Source organism: Heterodontus francisci, chromosome 16 (genome assembly GCF_036365525.1).
Source record: "Heterodontus francisci isolate sHetFra1 chromosome 16, sHetFra1.hap1, whole genome shotgun sequence".
NCBI classification, from domain to species: domain Eukaryota; kingdom Metazoa; phylum Chordata; class Chondrichthyes; order Heterodontiformes; family Heterodontidae; genus Heterodontus; species Heterodontus francisci.
The window spans coordinates 42500753-42519956 of NC_090386.1; positions in this window are offsets into that span (position 1 = coordinate 42500753).

The following is a 19204-nucleotide window of genomic DNA, read 5'->3' on the forward strand; positions in this document are numbered from 1 at the left end:
TCAAGATCATGGTGCTCATGATTCAAGCTACTGTCTCACTCAGAGCTGTCAGGATCTGATAGCTGTCTTTAGAACTGTTGACAAGGGTGGTGCTGTTGTTGTCTGGCGTACCAACCTCCACATTGCAGAGGCTCAGCGCCAACTCTCAGACACTTCTTCCTCCCTCCCCATGGACCATGACCCCACCACCGAACATCAAGCCACTGACCTCATCTCCTCTGGAGATCTTCCCTCTACAGCTTCCAACCTCATAGTCTCACAACCCCAGACAGCCCGCTTCTATCTCTTTCCCAAAATCCACAAACAGGACTGTTCTTGCAGACCCATCGTTTCAGCCTGTTCCTGCCCCACTGAACTTATTTCTTCCTATCTTGATTCTGTCTTTTCTCCCCTGGTCCAGTCTCTTCCCATCTACATTTGTGACTCTTCGGATGCCCTACATCATTTTGACAATTTCCAGTTTCCTGGCCATAACCGCCTCCTCTTCACTATGGACGTCCAATCTCTCTACACCTCCATCCGCCACCAGGACGGTTTGAGGGCTATCTGCTTCTTCCTTGAACAGAGGCCCAACCAGTCCCCATCCACTACCACCCTCCGTTGCCTGGCTGAACTTGTTCTCACATTGAACAACTTCTCCTTCAACTCCACTCACTTCCTTCAAATAAAAGGTGTCGCTATGGGAACCCACATGGGTCCTAGTTATGCCTGTCTTTTTGTGGAATATGTCGCACATTCCTTGGTCCAGTCCTACTCAAGCCTCCTCCCCCAACTCTTTTTCCAGGATATTGATGGCTGTATCGGTGCCGCTTCCGGCTCTCATCCCAAGCTGGAAAACTTCATCAATTGTGCTTCCAACTTCCACCCTTCTCTCACCTTTACATGGTCTATTTCCAACATTTCCCTTCCCTTCCTTGACTTCTCTGTCTCCATCTCTGGGGATGGGCTGTATAGGCTGTCTACTAATATTCATTATAAGCCCACCATCTCCCACGGCTGCCTTGATTACACTTCCTCACACCCTGTTTCCTGTAAGGACTCCATCCCATTCTCCCAGTTTCTCCATCTCCGATGCATCTGCTCTGATGATACAACTTTCCACAACAGCGCTTTTGATATGTCTTCCTTTCTCCTCAACCGAGGATTTCCCCACTGTTGTTGACAGGGCCCTTCACCGTGTCCGGCCCATTTCCCGCACCTCTACCCTTACCCCTTTCCCTCCCTCCCAGAACCGTGATAGGGTTCCCCTTGTCCTCACCTTCCACCCCACCAGCCTCCACATCCAAATGATCATCCTCCGCCATTTCCGTCACCTCCTGCATGATGCCACCACCAAATACATCTTCCCTCACTGTCAGCATTCGAAAAGCATCATTCCCTCCACGACACCCTGGTCCGCTCCTCCATTACCCCCGACACCTCGTCCCCTTCCAATGGCACCTTCCCATGCAATTGCAGCAGGGGTAATACCTGCCCTTTTACCTCCTCTCTCCTCACTATCCACGGCCCCAAACACTCCTTTCAGGTGAAGCAGTGATTTAATTGTACTTCTTTCAATTTCGTATACTGTACTTGCTGCTCACAATGCAGTTGCCTCTATACTGCGGAGACCAAAAGAAGATTTGGTGACCATTTTGTGGAACACCACTGCTCAGTCCGAAAGCATGACCCCGAGCTTCCGGCCGCTTGCCATTTCAACACCCCTCCCAGCTCTCATGCCAACATTTCTGACTTTAGCCTGCTCCAGTGAACATCAACACAAGCTCGAGGAGCAGCACCTGATCTTTGCATTAGGCACACTACAGCCTCGCGGACTGAACATTGAGTTCAATAATTTCAGAGCATGACTAGCCTTTTTTATATTTTTATGTTTATTTTATTTTTTAACCATGCGCCTGTTTTTCATGTAGACAGAACTGTTAATTTCTCTGCCATTAACACTCTTTCTGAACTAATGCTTTATCTTCCACCACAAGCATTAACACACTCTTTGCCTTTGTCCCAGGACAGTTTTGTCATTTAATCTCTCCTGCCCTCTGCCCTATTACACACCTTCCCTTTTGTTGTCTTCCCCACCACATCCCTGCCCCCACCCCCTTTCACTTGCTTTAAACCTAATTATTTTCTAACCTTTGCCAGTTCTAATGAAAGGTTACAGACCTGAAACATTAACTTTGCTTCTCTGTACACAGATGCTGCCTGACCTGTAGAATATTTCCAGCACTTACTGTTTTTATTTCAGATTTCAAGCATCAGCAGTAATTTGCTTTTATTATTGTGTCTTTATACCAGTGTCCTGGTGATCAGTGGGGGCATAGATCCAGTGCCCAGTGGAATAGTGATGACTAGAATCCAGCAGCCTAATCTTTCTTTCTTTTGGGCCTCCTTATCTCGAGAGACAATGGATACGCGCCTGGAGGTGGTCAGTGGAGTGACCTCTCCATGGCGCATGCCTGGGCAAATTTATGGAGGTTGAGAGTGGCCCAGTCGTCAAAACCCCCCTCTCGGCCTTTCTGGTGGGGTCCAAAGGAGTGCAGGACACGACGTTTGGCACCAGTATGGCTGCAGGAACTGCCGGAAACATGCCAAAGGTGACACATGACGCAGCCTAATATTGCCATCTCTTAGGACATCTGTTAGGCCTCTGTCCTTTCCCCTCACAGCAGCATGCCAGGGGAAAATGGAAGTGGCATTAGACTGCCCAGGAATAAGCTCCAGAGATGCAGCTTACAGCAGCTCCCGGAAGGAGCCAGCTGCCATGATATAAGGACCATCTCAGTTTCATGAGTCCATTTGTAGACCATGAGCAGTACCTTGCAATTGTACTTATGAGAAGCACTAGAATAGGTGAAAGAAGACACATCCAGTGGAAGCACATTAGAGATTGATTCTTAATTCACTTTGAGCTTGAGTGTAACAAAATAAGATGTTCACTAACATTGTAGTTTGCTATTCCTGGAGTTTAGAGTCATGCATGAAAGGGTGCTCTTATTTGGCGCTGAATTATTTACTCAGGTGACGATTATTTTCACAAGCGTCTAAAGTCAAAGAGAGCTGATGTCATGTCATACGATATGTAGTGGATTGAGAAATGTCCATCTACTTGAAAGTGGGACAGAAGAAAGTAAGGCAGTGTTGTCAAAGTGTACTCATAAGAGATTTTTTTGTATTGAGGTGTGCTCTGATGCCCCTTGCAGCAGTAACTGAGGAGTCCTCCTAGTGCAGGTCAGCATGATACTCTCCTCGATTTAGTTCCTGCTTTTTGTATGGAAAACTATTCATAACACACAATCTGGAGCATATTGCAAAGCCTTTCCTGACTTGTCTAAGCAGTGAAAGGTTTTAAGACTCCATGGTTCTCTTGAAAACTAATCTAGTTGAAATATATGGCTTGTAATTTTTTTGCTACTGCTATTCAGGCCATTCTTGGAGAGGAGATGATGGTGGGGGTGGAGGGTCAGGGGGGGGCCATCTTATGAAGGCTTCCTCACCCAGAATCCATCTATTGACTTGATTTTCTGCCATGAAGAGATAAGGGAGGGTCGAATTTCTAAGGATGACAGCATGTCTACCCACAACGTACCTGGTGATGTATTAGGATCCTTTCCATGCTGTCATACACAGTCTGGACACTGAGGAAATGGAAGGACTTCCTACTGAGGTAGTTGAGTAGGTTTTCTGAGTTTGCAAAGCAACATGGGTGCTATCAATTGCACCCTGAACATTGAGAAAGTCAGAAACCTCACAAAACTGGATAGTTGTGAAACCAAAAATGATAAATTCCACAGCTTTCCTGTAAAATGCATCAGTTATCAGATGTATAAATGCCTGTATTGCAGCCTGGCTAAAATCACTGAGGTGCCCTGTGACTGCCTCAAATGAACTTGTTCCATAAACATTACATGTGTTCGTCCTCATATTCCCTAGAGAGTGCTTCCCCTTCATGATAATATCATGCAAACATATGGCTGTAGGGAATGGCTGACTTGCTGTTGTGAAACACTGGCTGTGGGTAAGGGGTGGGATGAAAAGCTGCTGTTGTGTTATCCTGTCAGAAGTAGTGAGAAGAATGTGTGTGCAGGTAATATGACAAAAAAAATGGCTGCATAAAGTATTTTTCACTGCAGAAATCACTGATGAAGTTCTCCACCCCCTCAGGCTCAGAAACTTCCTAGTCTTGCTCATCTTAACTGATCCTGGAAGCAGTTAAGGAACTGAGTTGGGAATCTAGCTTACACGCAGTGCATTGTGAGTTTGAGAGCTGCAGTGTTGTTGGCCCGCATTATAATATATTTAGATGAGAGCACTCAGGGCTCGGCATGCAAATTGATTGTAAAGTCTAAAAATGCAAGGATATTCAGGGAATGTGCTTTCTAGTAGATTGACCATCCATGACCTAAATATTCACTGCCTCCACCACCAATACACCACGGCTGCAGTGTATGCCATCTACAAGACACACTGCAACAACTCGCAACAATGAATGATGTTGTTTCTTCTTCACCACTGTCTTCCTACTCAGCCACTTCTTGTTCTTCCACCACTGCCTGGCCAGGTAGCAATTCTTAGGTATCAAGAATGGGGTTGCAGTAAGGGGAGCAGAGGAAAAGAAAGAGATGATTACAGTATTTGCATGTATGAGAAGAGATTGTGGGATGAGAGAAGGGGGATTAGGTAAGATAATACCATTATCTCCGATGCTTTCAGCCCTGCTGCTTACCATGACTTCAGCAATGGGTCTCCTAATAATAGCCAGTATGGTATCCTCCGTGGGGGTTAGGACGTGCAGACTATCCCCCTCTGGTTAACTCCTGCTGTTTCCAGTTGTGCTCCACCTTGTCATGCATTAAAGAGGGAAGTGTGTCAGTGAGTTGTGGTACAATGTGTTCGGGTAATGTGGCTGTCATGGTTGAATACCTGGTAATGTGTGTCAGCTGTAAGATGTGGGTGCGAGGCTTGAGCAGAGCAAAGTGTGTGAGGATAAGGTAAAGCTATGACTGTGAGATATGAGTCATGATTGATAGCGATTGTTGGTAAATGAGTGATGGGGGTGTGGTGCAGCGAGCAGTGTGTGAGGCTGGTGGTGCAGTTGGCGGGATATGGCATTTGAAAATGCATTCACTTACCTTGACCACTCGTGTGAGGTCATTGAACTGCATCAATGTTCTCAGAGCTACACTGTTGACGTTGACTGCACAGCTTCTTTTCTCACTGCCTTTGCAGCTTCTGTCTGAAAGGCCTCCTGGTCCTGTGTGGATAAAGGACCTCTATCCTCCTGTCTACCACCTGCACCAAGATCTCCAGTGCTGCATTGGAGAACTTTGCAGCCTGCTGTCTTCCCAGTTGCACCATTGTGCCATAATTACTCTTCTTGCAACTAACCCGCTGGTTAAGGGAAGCTCCAACTCAACATATTGAACTATGGTGACCTAGGTTCTCTAGCAGTGATTACATACTAAATGGCATCAATCTTGGCTGAGTGATAGCACTCTTGCCTCTGAAATTTGAGGTTATGCATTCAAGCCTTACTCCAGAGACTTAAGCGATTAATTTAGGCTGGCATTTCAATGCAGTACTGAGGGAATGCCGCATTGTCTGAGGTGCTGTCTTTTGGGCAAGATGTTAAATCATGGATCCATCTACTCTCAAAAAGATCTCATGGCACTAATCAAATAATTGCAGGGAAGTTAGCCCAGACCAATAGTTATCCATTACTCAATATCGCAACAGCAGATTGCTTGGTTATTTATCTCATCGATGTTTGTGGAATCCTGCTGTGTCCCAAATTGGCTGCTATATTTCCCTACATTACAACAGTAGTTACATTTGTGAAGCACTTTGGAATGTCCTGAGGTCTAAAAACCCTGCACTTGAACAGGCTGATATCCATACCTCTTGCCTCACCTCTCTGATAGAACTCAGCACACATTCATCAACTGCTAGCTTTCCTTTCATTTACTCAATCTTCTTGCTGAAGAAATTGATGCGCAACGCCCATGATAGGCAGAAACTTGAGGGGTGTCCCGTTATTAAAAGAACTCGCAGCCTACAGAAAAAGCCATGGAGCAAATGGAGAGGTACTCTGCAGTTGCTGTGAGAGATTCTAACCAGTTTAGTGACAGAGCATCAACACTGTTGCCCTGACATTGCTGTGAAGCTCCACACAAGCTCCCAATCCTTTCCCTCTGGCCTTGAAAAAATGGGGTGGGGGCAAGAGGGAGGAAAATTATAATGTTGAGGAGAAGGAAGGACAACACAGACAAAACTACTCCTTTACCCACTATGATGAAGATGAAGGGAGTGATGAAGTCAGTCTCGAGCACACTCATGAATTCCTGCCCACGCCTCCTGTGTCATGTTCTTCCTCCCCAGTCCACTGTAATTCATACCATTTATCACTTTCTACTTCATTCCTGCCCTCCTGCTTCAATACCCAGATTGGAAATAAGAACATGCATCAGATGATTCACACAGCACAAGGGAGACAGAAGTGGAAGTGGATGCTGAGGTGAAGGCTGCCTGGGGCTTTAGACTCATGGGCTCCAGAGCCTATGGGTAACTACCTGAGAAGAAGGACATTTGAGGAACATCACACTTATATGTAGGCTCTGAGATAAGTCTCTAAGGTCTGACAGGTATGATTCTCAAATCTATGGCTCTCCTTTGTGGCAACATTGAGAAAACTTTTTTCTCTGTTGGGGCACCAGAGGAACATTTGGCAGCTTCACTGGATTCTGCAGCAGATCCTCAGCCAAAAGGCAGTCGGGGAAGCATGGGCTGCATCTCTGGAGACAATAGAGGATAAAGAGCAGCTTGCATAGCTGCTTGGATTCAAGATCATGGTGCTCATGATTCAAGCTACTGTCTCACTCAGAGCTGTCAGGATCTGATAGCTGTCTTTAGAACTGTTGACAAGGGTGGTGCTGTTGTTGTCTGGCGTACCAACCTCCACATTGCAGAGGCTCAGCGCCAACTCTCAGACACTTCTTCCTCCCTCCCCATGGACCATGACCCCACCACCGAACATCAAGCCACTGACCTCATCTCCTCTGGAGATCTTCCCTCTACAGCTTCCAACCTCATAGTCTCACAACCCCAGACAGCCCGCTTCTATCTCTTTCCCAAAATCCACAAACAGGACTGTTCTTGCAGACCCATCGTTTCAGCCTGTTCCTGCCCCACTGAACTTATTTCTTCCTATCTTGATTCTGTCTTTTCTCCCCTGGTCCAGTCTCTTCCCATCTACATTTGTGACTCTTCGGATGCCCTACATCATTTTGACAATTTCCAGTTTCCTGGCCATAACCGCCTCCTCTTCACTATGGACGTCCAATCTCTCTACACCTCCATCCGCCACCAGGACGGTTTGAGGGCTATCTGCTTCTTCCTTGAACAGAGGCCCAACCAGTCCCCATCCACTACCACCCTCCGTTGCCTGGCTGAACTTGTTCTCACATTGAACAACTTCTCCTTCAACTCCACTCACTTCCTTCAAATAAAAGGTGTCGCTATGGGAACCCACATGGGTCCTAGTTATGCCTGTCTTTTTGTGGAATATGTCGCACATTCCTTGGTCCAGTCCTACTCAAGCCTCCTCCCCCAACTCTTTTTCCAGGATATTGATGGCTGTATCGGTGCCGCTTCCGGCTCTCATCCCAAGCTGGAAAACTTCATCAATTGTGCTTCCAACTTCCACCCTTCTCTCACCTTTACATGGTCTATTTCCAACATTTCCCTTCCCTTCCTTGACTTCTCTGTCTCCATCTCTGGGGATGGGCTGTATAGGCTGTCTACTAATATTCATTATAAGCCCACCATCTCCCACGGCTGCCTTGATTACACTTCCTCACACCCTGTTTCCTGTAAGGACTCCATCCCATTCTCCCAGTTTCTCCATCTCCGATGCATCTGCTCTGATGATACAACTTTCCACAACAGCGCTTTTGATATGTCTTCCTTTCTCCTCAACCGAGGATTTCCCCACTGTTGTTGACAGGGCCCTTCACCGTGTCCGGCCCATTTCCCGCACCTCTACCCTTACCCCTTTCCCTCCCTCCCAGAACCGTGATAGGGTTCCCCTTGTCCTCACCTTCCACCCCACCAGCCTCCACATCCAAATGATCATCCTCCGCCATTTCCGTCATCTCCTGCATGATGCCACCACCAAATACATCTTCCCTCACTGTCAGCATTCGAAAAGCATCATTCCCTCCACGACACCCTGGTCCGTTCCTCCATTACCCCCGACACCTCGTCCCCTTCCAATGGCACCTTCCCATGCAATTGCAGCAGGGGTAATACCTGCCCTTTTACCTCCTCTCTCCTCACTATCCACGGCCCCAAACACTCCTTTCAGGTGAAGCAGTGATTTAATTGTACTTCTTTCAATTTCGTATACTGTACTTGCTGCTCACAATGCAGTTGCCTCTATACTGCGGAGACCAAAAGAAGATTTGGTGACCATTTTGTGGAACACCACTGCTCAGTCCGAAAGCATGACCCCGAGCTTCCGGCCGCTTGCCATTTCAACACCCCTCCCTGCTCTCATGCCAACATTTCTGTCTTTAGCCTGCTCCAGTGAACATCAACACAAGCTCGAGGAGCAGCACCTGATCTTTGCATTAGGCACACTACAGCCTCGCGGACTGAACATTGAGTTCAATAATTTCAGAGCATGACTAGCCTTTTTTATATTTTTATGTTTATTTTATTTTTTAACCATGCGCCTGTTTTTCATGTAGACAGAACTGTTAATTTCTCTGCCATTAACACTCTTTCTGAACTAATGCTTTATCTTCCACCACAAGCATTAACACACTCTTTGCCTTTGTCCCAGGACAGTTTTGTCACTTAATCTCTCCTGCCCTCTGCCCTATTACACACCTTCCCTTTTGTTGTCTTCCCCACCACATCCCTGCCCCCACCCCCTTTCACTTGCTTTAAACCTAATTATTTTCTAACCTTTGCCAGTTCTAATGAAAGGTTACAGACCTGAAACATTAACTTTGCTTCTCTGTACACAGATGCTGCCTGACCTGTAGAATATTTCCAGCACTTACTGTTTTTATTTCAGATTTCAAGCATCAGCAGTAATTTGCTTTTATTATTGTGTCTTTATACCAGTGTCCTGGTGATCAGTGGGGGCATAGATCCAGTGCCCAGTGGAATAGTGATGACTAGAATCCAGCAGCCTAATCTTTCTTTCTTTTGGGCCTCCTTATCTCGAGAGACAATGGATACGCGCCTGGAGGTGGTCAGTGGAGTGACCTCTCCATGGCGCATGCCTGGGCAAATTTATGGAGGTTGAGAGTGGCCCAGTCGTCAAAACCCCCCTCTCGGCCTTTCTGGTGGGGTCCAAAGGAGTGCAGGACACGACGTTTGGCACCAGTATGGCTGCAGGAACTGCCGGAAACATGCCAAAGGTGACACATGACGCAGCCTAATATTGCCATCTCTTAGGACATCTGTTAGGCCTCTGTCCTTTCCCCTCACAGCAGCATGCCAGGGGAAAATGGAAGTGGCATTAGACTGCCCAGGAATAAGCTCCAGAGATGCAGCTTACAGCAGCTCCCGGAAGGAGCCAGCTGCCATGATATAAGGACCATCTCAGTTTCATGAGTCCATTTGTAGACCATGAGCAGTACCTTGCAATTGTACTTATGAGAAGCACTAGAATAGGTGAAAGAAGACACATCCAGTGGAAGCACATTAGAGATTGATTCTTAATTCACTTTGAGCTTGAGTGTAACAAAATAAGATGTTCACTAACATTGTAGTTTGCTATTCCTGGAGTTTAGAGTCATGCATGAAAGGGTGCTCTTATTTGGCGCTGAATTATTTACTCAGGTGACGATTATTTTCACAAGCGTCTAAAGTCAAAGAGAGCTGATGTCATGTCATACGATATGTAGTGGATTGAGAAATGTCCATCTACTTGAAAGTGGGACAGAAGAAAGTAAGGCAGTGTTGTCAAAGTGTACTCATAAGAGATTTTTTTGTATTGAGGTGTGCTCTGATGCCCCTTGCAGCAGTAACTGAGGAGTCCTCCTAGTGCAGGTCAGCATGATACTCTCCTCGATTTAGTTCCTGCTTTTTGTATGGAAAACTATTCATAACACACAATCTGGAGCATATTGCAAAGCCTTTCCTGACTTGTCTAAGCAGTGAAAGGTTTTAAGACTCCATGGTTCTCTTGAAAACTAATCTAGTTGAAATATATGGCTTGTAATTTTTTTGCTACTGCTATTCAGGCCATTCTTGGAGAGGAGATGGTGGTGGGGGTGGAGGGTCAGGGGGGGGCCATCTTATGAAGGCTTCCTCACCCAGAATCCATCTATTGACTTGATTTTCTGCCATGAAGAGATAAGGGAGGGTCGAATTTCTAAGGATGACGGCATGTCTACCCACAACGTACCTGGTGATGTATTAGGATCCTTTCCATGCTGTCATACACAGTCTGGACACTGAGGAAATGGAAGGACTTCCTACTGAGGTAGTTGAGTAGGTTTTCTGAGTTTGCAAAGCAACATGGGTGCTATCAATTGCACCCTGAACATTGAGAAAGTCAGAAACCTCACAAAACTGGATAGTTGTGAAACCAAAAATGATAAATTCCACAGCTTTCCTGTAAAATGCATCAGTTATCAGATGTATAAATGCCTGTATTGCAGCCTGGCTAAAATCACTGAGGTGCCCTGTGACTGCCTCAAATGAACTTGTTCCATAAACATTACATGTGTTCGTCCTCATATTCCCTAGAGAGTGCTTCCCCTTCATGATAATATCATGCAAACATATGGCTGTAGGGAATGGCTGACTTGCTGTTGTGAAACACTGGCTGTGGGTAAGGGGTGGGATGAAAAGCTGCTGTTGTGTTATCCTGTCAGAAGTAGTGAGAAGAATGTGTGTGCAGGTAATATGACAAAAAAAATGGCTGCATAAAGTATTTTTCACTGCAGAAATCACTGATGAAGTTCTCCACCCCCTCAGGCTCAGAAACTTCCTAGTCTTGCTCATCTTAACTGATCCTGGAAGCAGTTAAGGAACTGAGTTGGGAATCTAGCTTACACGCAGTGCATTGTGAGTTTGAGAGCTGCAGTGTTGTTGGCCCGCATTATAATATATTTAGATGAGAGCACTCAGGGCTCGGCATGCAAATTGATTGTAAAGTCTAAAAATGCAAGGATATTCAGGGAATGTGCTTTCTAGTAGATTGACCATCCATGACCTAAATATTCACTGCCTCCACCACCAATACACCACGGCTGCAGTGTATGCCATCTACAAGACACACTGCAACAACTCGCAACAATGAATGATGTTGTTTCTTCTTCACCACTGTCTTCCTACTCAGCCACTTCTTGTTCTTCCACCACTGCCTGGCCAGGTAGCAATTCTTAGGTATCAAGAATGGGGTTGCAGTAAGGGGAGCAGAGGAAAAGAAAGAGATGATTACAGTATTTGCATGTATGAGAAGAGATTGTGGGATGAGAGAAGGGGGATTAGGTAAGATAATACCATTATCTCCGATGCTTTCAGCCCTGCTGCTTACCATGACTTCAGCAATGGGTCTCCTAATAATAGCCAGTATGGTATCCTCCGTGGGGGTTAGGACGTGCAGACTATCCCCCTCTGGTTAACTCCTGCTGTTTCCAGTTGTGCTCCACCTTGTCATGCATTAAAGAGGGAAGTGTGTCAGTGAGTTGTGGTACAATGTGTTCGGGTAATGTGGCTGTCATGGTTGAATACCTGGTAATGTGTGTCAGCTGTAAGATGTGGGTGCGAGGCTTGAGCAGAGCAAAGTGTGTGAGGATAAGGTAAAGCTATGACTGTGAGATATGAGTCATGATTGATAGCGATTGTTGGTAAATGAGTGATGGGGGTGTGGTGCAGCGAGCAGTGTGTGAGGCTGGTGGTGCAGTTGGCGGGATATGGCATTTGAAAATGCATTCACTTACCTTGACCACTCGTGTGAGGTCATTGAACTGCATCAATGTTCTCAGAGCTACACTGTTGACGTTGACTGCACAGCTTCTTTTCTCACTGCCTTTGCAGCTTCTGTCTGAAAGGCCTCCTGGTCCTGTGTGGATAAAGGACCTCTATCCTCCTGTCTACCACCTGCACCAAGATCTCCAGTGCTGCATTGGAGAACTTTGCAGCCTGCTGTCTTCCCAGTTGCACCATTGTGCCATAATTACTCTTCTTGCAACTAACCCGCTGGTTAAGGGAAGCTCCAACTCAACATATTGAACTATGGTGACCTAGGTTCTCTAGCAGTGATTACATACTAAATGGCATCAATCTTGGCTGAGTGATAGCACTCTTGCCTCTGAAATTTGAGGTTATGCATTCAAGCCTTACTCCAGAGACTTAAGCGATTAATTTAGGCTGGCATTTCAATGCAGTACTGAGGGAATGCCGCATTGTCTGAGGTGCTGTCTTTTGGGCAAGATGTTAAATCATGGATCCATCTACTCTCAAAAAGATCTCATGGCACTAATCAAATAATTGCAGGGAAGTTAGCCCAGACCAATAGTTATCCATTACTCAATATCGCAACAGCAGATTGCTTGGTTATTTATCTCATCGATGTTTGTGGAATCCTGCTGTGTCCCAAATTGGCTGCTATATTTCCCTACATTACAACAGTAGTTACATTTGTGAAGCACTTTGGAATGTCCTGAGGTCTAAAAACCCTGCACTTGAACAGGCTGATATCCATACCTCTTGCCTCACCTCTCTGATAGAACTCAGCACACATTCATCAACTGCTAGCTTTCCTTTCATTTACTCAATCTTCTTGCTGAAGAAATTGATGCGCAACGCCCATGATAGGCAGAAACTTGAGGGGTGTCCCGTTATTAAAAGAACTCGCAGCCTACAGAAAAAGCCATGGAGCAAATGGAGAGGTACTCTGCAGTTGCTGTGAGAGATTCTAACCAGTTTAGTGACAGAGCATCAACACTGTTGCCCTGACATTGCTGTGAAGCTCCACACAAGCTCCCAATCCTTTCCCTCTGGCCTTGAAAAAATGGGGTGGGGGCAAGAGGGAGGAAAATTATAATGTTGAGGAGAAGGAAGGACAACACAGACAAAACTACTCCTTTACCCACTATGATGAAGATGAAGGGAGTGATGAAGTCAGTCTCGAGCACACTCATGAACTCCTGCCCACGCCTCCTGTGTCATGTTCTTCCTCCCCAGTCCACTGTAATTCATACCATTTATCACTTTCTACTTCATTCCTGCCCTCCTGCTTCAATACCCAGATTGGAAATAAGAACATGCATCAGATGATTCACACAGCACAAGGGAGACAGAAGTGGAAGTGGATGCTGAGGTGAAGGCTGCCTGGGGCTTTAGACTCATGGGCTCCAGAGCCTATGGGTAACTACCTGAGAAGAAGGACATTTGAGGAACATCACACTTATATGTAGGCTCTGAGATAAGTCTCTAAGGTCTGACAGGTATGATTCTCAAATCTATGGCTCTCCTTTGTGGCAACATTGAGAAAACTTTTTTCTCTGTTGGGGCACCAGAGGAACATTTGGCAGCTTCACTGGATTCTGCAGCAGATCCTCAGCCAAAAGGCAGTCGGGGAAGCATGGGCTGCATCTCTGGAGACAATAGAGGATAAAGAGCAGCTTGCATAGCTGCTTGGATTCAAGATCATGGTGCTCATGATTCAAGCTACTGTCTCACTCAGAGCTGTCAGGATCTGATAGCTGTCTTTAGAACTGTTGACAAGGGTGGTGCTGTTGTTGTCTGGCGTACCAACCTCCACATTGCAGAGGCTCAGCGCCAACTCTCAGACACTTCTTCCTCCCTCCCCATGGACCATGACCCCACCACCGAACATCAAGCCACTGACCTCATCTCCTCTGGAGATCTTCCCTCTACAGCTTCCAACCTCATAGTCTCACAACCCCAGACAGCCCGCTTCTATCTCTTTCCCAAAATCCACAAACAGGACTGTTCTTGCAGACCCATCGTTTCAGCCTGTTCCTGCCCCACTGAACTTATTTCTTCCTATCTTGATTCTGTCTTTTCTCCCCTGGTCCAGTCTCTTCCCATCTACATTTGTGACTCTTCGGATGCCCTACATCATTTTGACAATTTCCAGTTTCCTGGCCATAACCGCCTCCTCTTCACTATGGACGTCCAATCTCTCTACACCTCCATCCGCCACCAGGACGGTTTGAGGGCTATCTGCTTCTTCCTTGAACAGAGGCCCAACCAGTCCCCATCCACTACCACCCTCCGTTGCCTGGCTGAACTTGTTCTCACATTGAACAACTTCTCCTTCAACTCCACTCACTTCCTTCAAATAAAAGGTGTCGCTATGGGAACCCACATGGGTCCTAGTTATGCCTGTCTTTTTGTGGAATATGTCGCACATTCCTTGGTCCAGTCCTACTCAAGCCTCCTCCCCCAACTCTTTTTCCAGGATATTGATGGCTGTATCGGTGCCGCTTCCGGCTCTCATCCCAAGCTGGAAAACTTCATCAATTGTGCTTCCAACTTCCACCCTTCTCTCACCTTTACATGGTCTATTTCCAACATTTCCCTTCCCTTCCTTGACTTCTCTGTCTCCATCTCTGGGGATGGGCTGTATAGGCTGTCTACTAATATTCATTATAAGCCCACCATCTCCCATGGCTGCCTTGATTACACTTCCTCACACCCTGTTTCCTGTAAGGACTCCATCCCATTCTCCCAGTTTCTCCATCTCCGATGCATCTGCTCTGATGATACAACTTTCCACAACAGCGCTTTTGATATGTCTTCCTTTCTCCTCAACCGAGGATTTCCCCACTGTTGTTGACAGGGCCCTTCACCGTGTCCTGCCCATTTCCCGCACCTCTACCCTTACCCCTTTCCTTCCCTCCCAGAACCGTGATAGGGTTCCCCTTGTCCTCACCTTCCACCCCACCAGCCTCCACATCCAAATGATCATCCTCCGCCATTTCCGTCACCTCCTGCATGATGCCACCACCAAATACATCTTCCCTCACTGTCAGCATTCGAAAAGCATCATTCCCTCCACGACACCCTGGTCCGCTCCTCCATTACCCCCGACACCTCGTCCCCTTCCAATGGCACCTTCCCATGCAATTGCAGCAGGGGTAATACCTGCCCTTTTACCTCCTCTCTCCTCACTATCCACGGCCCCAAACACTCCTTTCAGGTGAAGCAGTGATTTAATTGTACTTCTTTCAATTTCGTATACTGTACTTGCTGCTCACAATGCAGTTGCCTCTATACTGCGGAGACCAAAAGAAGATTTGGTGACCATTTTGTGGAACACCACTGCTCAGTCCGAAAGCATGACCCCGAGCTTCCGGCCGCTTGCCATTTCAACACCCCTCCCAGCTCTCATGCCAACATTTCTGACTTTAGCCTGCTCCAGTGAACATCAACACAAGCTCGAGGAGCAGCACCTGATCTTTGCATTAGGCACACTACAGCCTCGCGGACTGAACATTGAGTTCAATAATTTCAGAGCATGACTAGCCTTTTTTATATTTTTATGTTTATTTTATTTTTTAACCATGCGCCTGTTTTTCATGTAGACAGAACTGTTAATTTCTCTGCCATTAACACTCTTTCTGAACTAATGCTTTATCTTCCACCACAAGCATTAACACACTCTTTGCCTTTGTCCCAGGACAGTTTTGTCATTTAATCTCTCCTGCCCTCTGCCCTATTACACACCTTCCCTTTTGTTGTCTTCCCCACCACATCCCTGCCCCCACCCCCTTTCACTTGCTTTAAACCTAATTATTTTCTAACCTTTGCCAGTTCTAATGAAAGGTTACAGACCTGAAACATTAACTTTGCTTCTCTGTACACAGATGCTGCCTGACCTGTAGAATATTTCCAGCACTTACTGTTTTTATTTCAGATTTCAAGCATCAGCAGTAATTTGCTTTTATTATTGTGTCTTTATACCAGTGTCCTGGTGATCAGTGGGGGCATAGATCCAGTGCCCAGTGGAATAGTGATGACTAGAATCCAGCAGCCTAATCTTTCTTTCTTTTGGGCCTCCTTATCTCGAGAGACAATGGATACGCGCCTGGAGGTGGTTAGTGGAGTGACCTCTCCATGGCGCATGCCTGGGCAAATTTATGGAGGTTGAGAGTGGCCCAGTCGTCAAAACCCCCCTCTCGGCCTTTCTGGTGGGGTCCAAAGGAGTGCAGGACACGACGTTTGGCACCAGTATGGCTGCAGGAACTGCCGGAAACATGCCAAAGGTGACACATGACGCAGCCTAATATTGCCATCTCTTAGGACATCTGTTAGGCCTCTGTCCTTTCCCCTCACAGCAGCATGCCAGGGGAAAATGGAAGTGGCATTAGACTGCCCAGGAATAAGCTCCAGAGATGCAGCTTACAGCAGCTCCCGGAAGGAGCCAGCTGCCATGATATAAGGACCATCTCAGTTTCATGAGTCCATTTGTAGACCATGAGCAGTACCTTGCAATTGTACTTATGAGAAGCACTAGAATAGGTGAAAGAAGACACATCCAGTGGAAGCACATTAGAGATTGATTCTTAATTCACTTTGAGCTTGAGTGTAACAAAATAAGATGTTCACTAACATTGTAGTTTGCTATTCCTGGAGTTTAGAGTCATGCATGAAAGGGTGCTCTTATTTGGCGCTGAATTATTTACTCAGGTGACGATTATTTTCACAAGCGTCTAAAGTCAAAGAGAGCTGATGTCATGTCATACGATATGTAGTGGATTGAGAAATGTCCATCTACTTGAAAGTGGGACAGAAGAAAGTAAGGCAGTGTTGTCAAAGTGTACTCATAAGAGATTTTTTTGTATTGAGGTGTGCTCTGATGCCCCTTGCAGCAGTAACTGAGGAGTCCTCCTAGTGCAGGTCAGCATGATACTCTCCTCGATTTAGTTCCTGCTTTTTGTATGGAAAACTATTCATAACACACAATCTGGAGCATATTGCAAAGCCTTTCCTGACTTGTCTAAGCAGTGAAAGGTTTTAAGACTCCATGGTTCTCTTGAAAACTAATCTAGTTGAAATATATGGCTTGTAATTTTTTTGCTACTGCTATTCAGGCCATTCTTGGAGAGGAGATGATGGTGGGGGTGGAGGGTCAGGGGGGGGCCATCTTATGAAGGCTTCCTCACCCAGAATCCATCTATTGACTTGATTTTCTGCCATGAAGAGATAAGGGAGGGTCGAATTTCTAAGGATGACAGCATGTCTACCCACAACGTACCTGGTGATGTATTAGGATCCTTTCCATGCTGTCATACACAGTCTGGACACTGAGGAAATGGAAGGACTTCCTACTGAGGTAGTTGAGTAGGTTTTCTGAGTTTGCAAAGCAACATGGGTGCTATCAATTGCACCCTGAACATTGAGAAAGTCAGAAACCTCACAAAACTGGATAGTTGTGAAACCAAAAATGATAAATTCCACAGCTTTCCTGTAAAATGCATCAGTTATCAGATGTATAAATGCCTGTATTGCAGCCTGGCTAAAATCACTGAGGTGCCCTGTGACTGCCTCAAATGAACTTGTTCCATAAACATTACATGTGTTCGTCCTCATATTCCCTCGAGAGTGCTTCCCCTTCATGATAATATCATGCAAACATATGACTGTAGGGAATGGCTGACTTGCTGTTGTGAAACACTGGCTGTGGGTAAGGGGTGGGATGAAAAGCCGCTGTTGTGTTATCCTGTCAGAAGTAGTGAGAAGAATGTGTGTGCAGGTAATATGACAAAAAAATGGCTGCATAAAGTATTTTTCACTGCAGAAATCACTGATGAAGTTCTCCACCCCCTCAGGCTCAGAAACTTCCTAGTCTTGCTCATCTTAACTGATCCTGGAAGCAGTTAAGGAACTGAGTTGGGAATCTAGCTTACACGCAGTGTATTGTGAGTTTGAGAGCTGCAGTGTTGTTGGCCCGCATTATAATATATTTAGATGAGAGCACTCAGGGCTCCGCATGCAAATTGATTGTAAAGTCTAAAAATGCAAGGATATTCAGGGAATGTGCTTTATAGTAGATTGACCATCCATGACCTAAATATTCACTGCCTCCACCACCAATACACCACGGCTGCAGTGTATGCCATCTACAAGACACACTGCAACAACTTGCAAGGCTTCTTCAACAACACTACCTAAACCTGCAATTTTTACCACCTACAAGGACAAGGACAGCAAAAACACCACCTCTAGTCCCCCTCAGGTCACACACAATCCTGACTTGTAAGTGTATCACTGTTGCCTCATCGTCGCTGGGTCAAAATCCTGGAATTCCCTCCCTAGCCTTTGCTGTGTGATTGTCTTTAAGGTTGATGTCCCTTCAAGATCTTAGTATGATAATGAGGTAAGTACCAGGATGCAGTCATGTGACTACAAGCCTGATTCACTCTGTAACTGTAACACCTCAAGTAAGGTTCTGTAAATAATTAGCTCTGCACTGTATATACTTGTTTAATGGTAGTAAACCTGTTTTGAGATCTTCAACCAACTGGACTCCACACATCTCATTTATGTTGCATCAGACAACATCAAGAACTCATTACAAGCTACACCACATGGGCCACAGCGGTTCAAGAGAGTGGTTCACCACCACCTTCTCAAGGGCAATTAGGGATGGGCAACAAATGCTGGCCTTGCCAGCGACACCCACATTCCGGGCCAGATCTTGTGCTCGGCCTGATGGCGGATTCCGTGGTGGGAGGGACGGGGCTGGAGAATCAGAATGGCAGTGGCCGCCGTGGAATCCAATGTTGGGATTGCTGGGCCTGATCTTTCTAGTGGTGAGGAAGCTCTGTGGCAGCACTTCGGCCGCTCTACGACGGGACCCTGGTTTTAATTCTTAAAATACCTCTCTGCATAAATTTCAATGTCATCCACCAAGATCTTTCCATCCATTCCTGATCTTGAGCTCAATGTGCAGCACTCCCGCATCTTCACTTTCTTATCCTCGAGAAGCTGGCACCCCTGAGGAAGGGAAGGGGTCCACTCTGCTTTCTGTGTATAGATGTGTTGGGGGTGGAGAGGAAAGGGGTCAACTCTGCATTATGTTATGGATGGGGGGGATGGAGTCAACTTTTCATTTTGTTTGCAGGGCTGGCAGCCTTTTAAAAATGGCAGCAGCACCTGCTCCCGCATCAGGTGGCACCATTCATGGCGTCGCCAATGCCACCCCCGCCACATG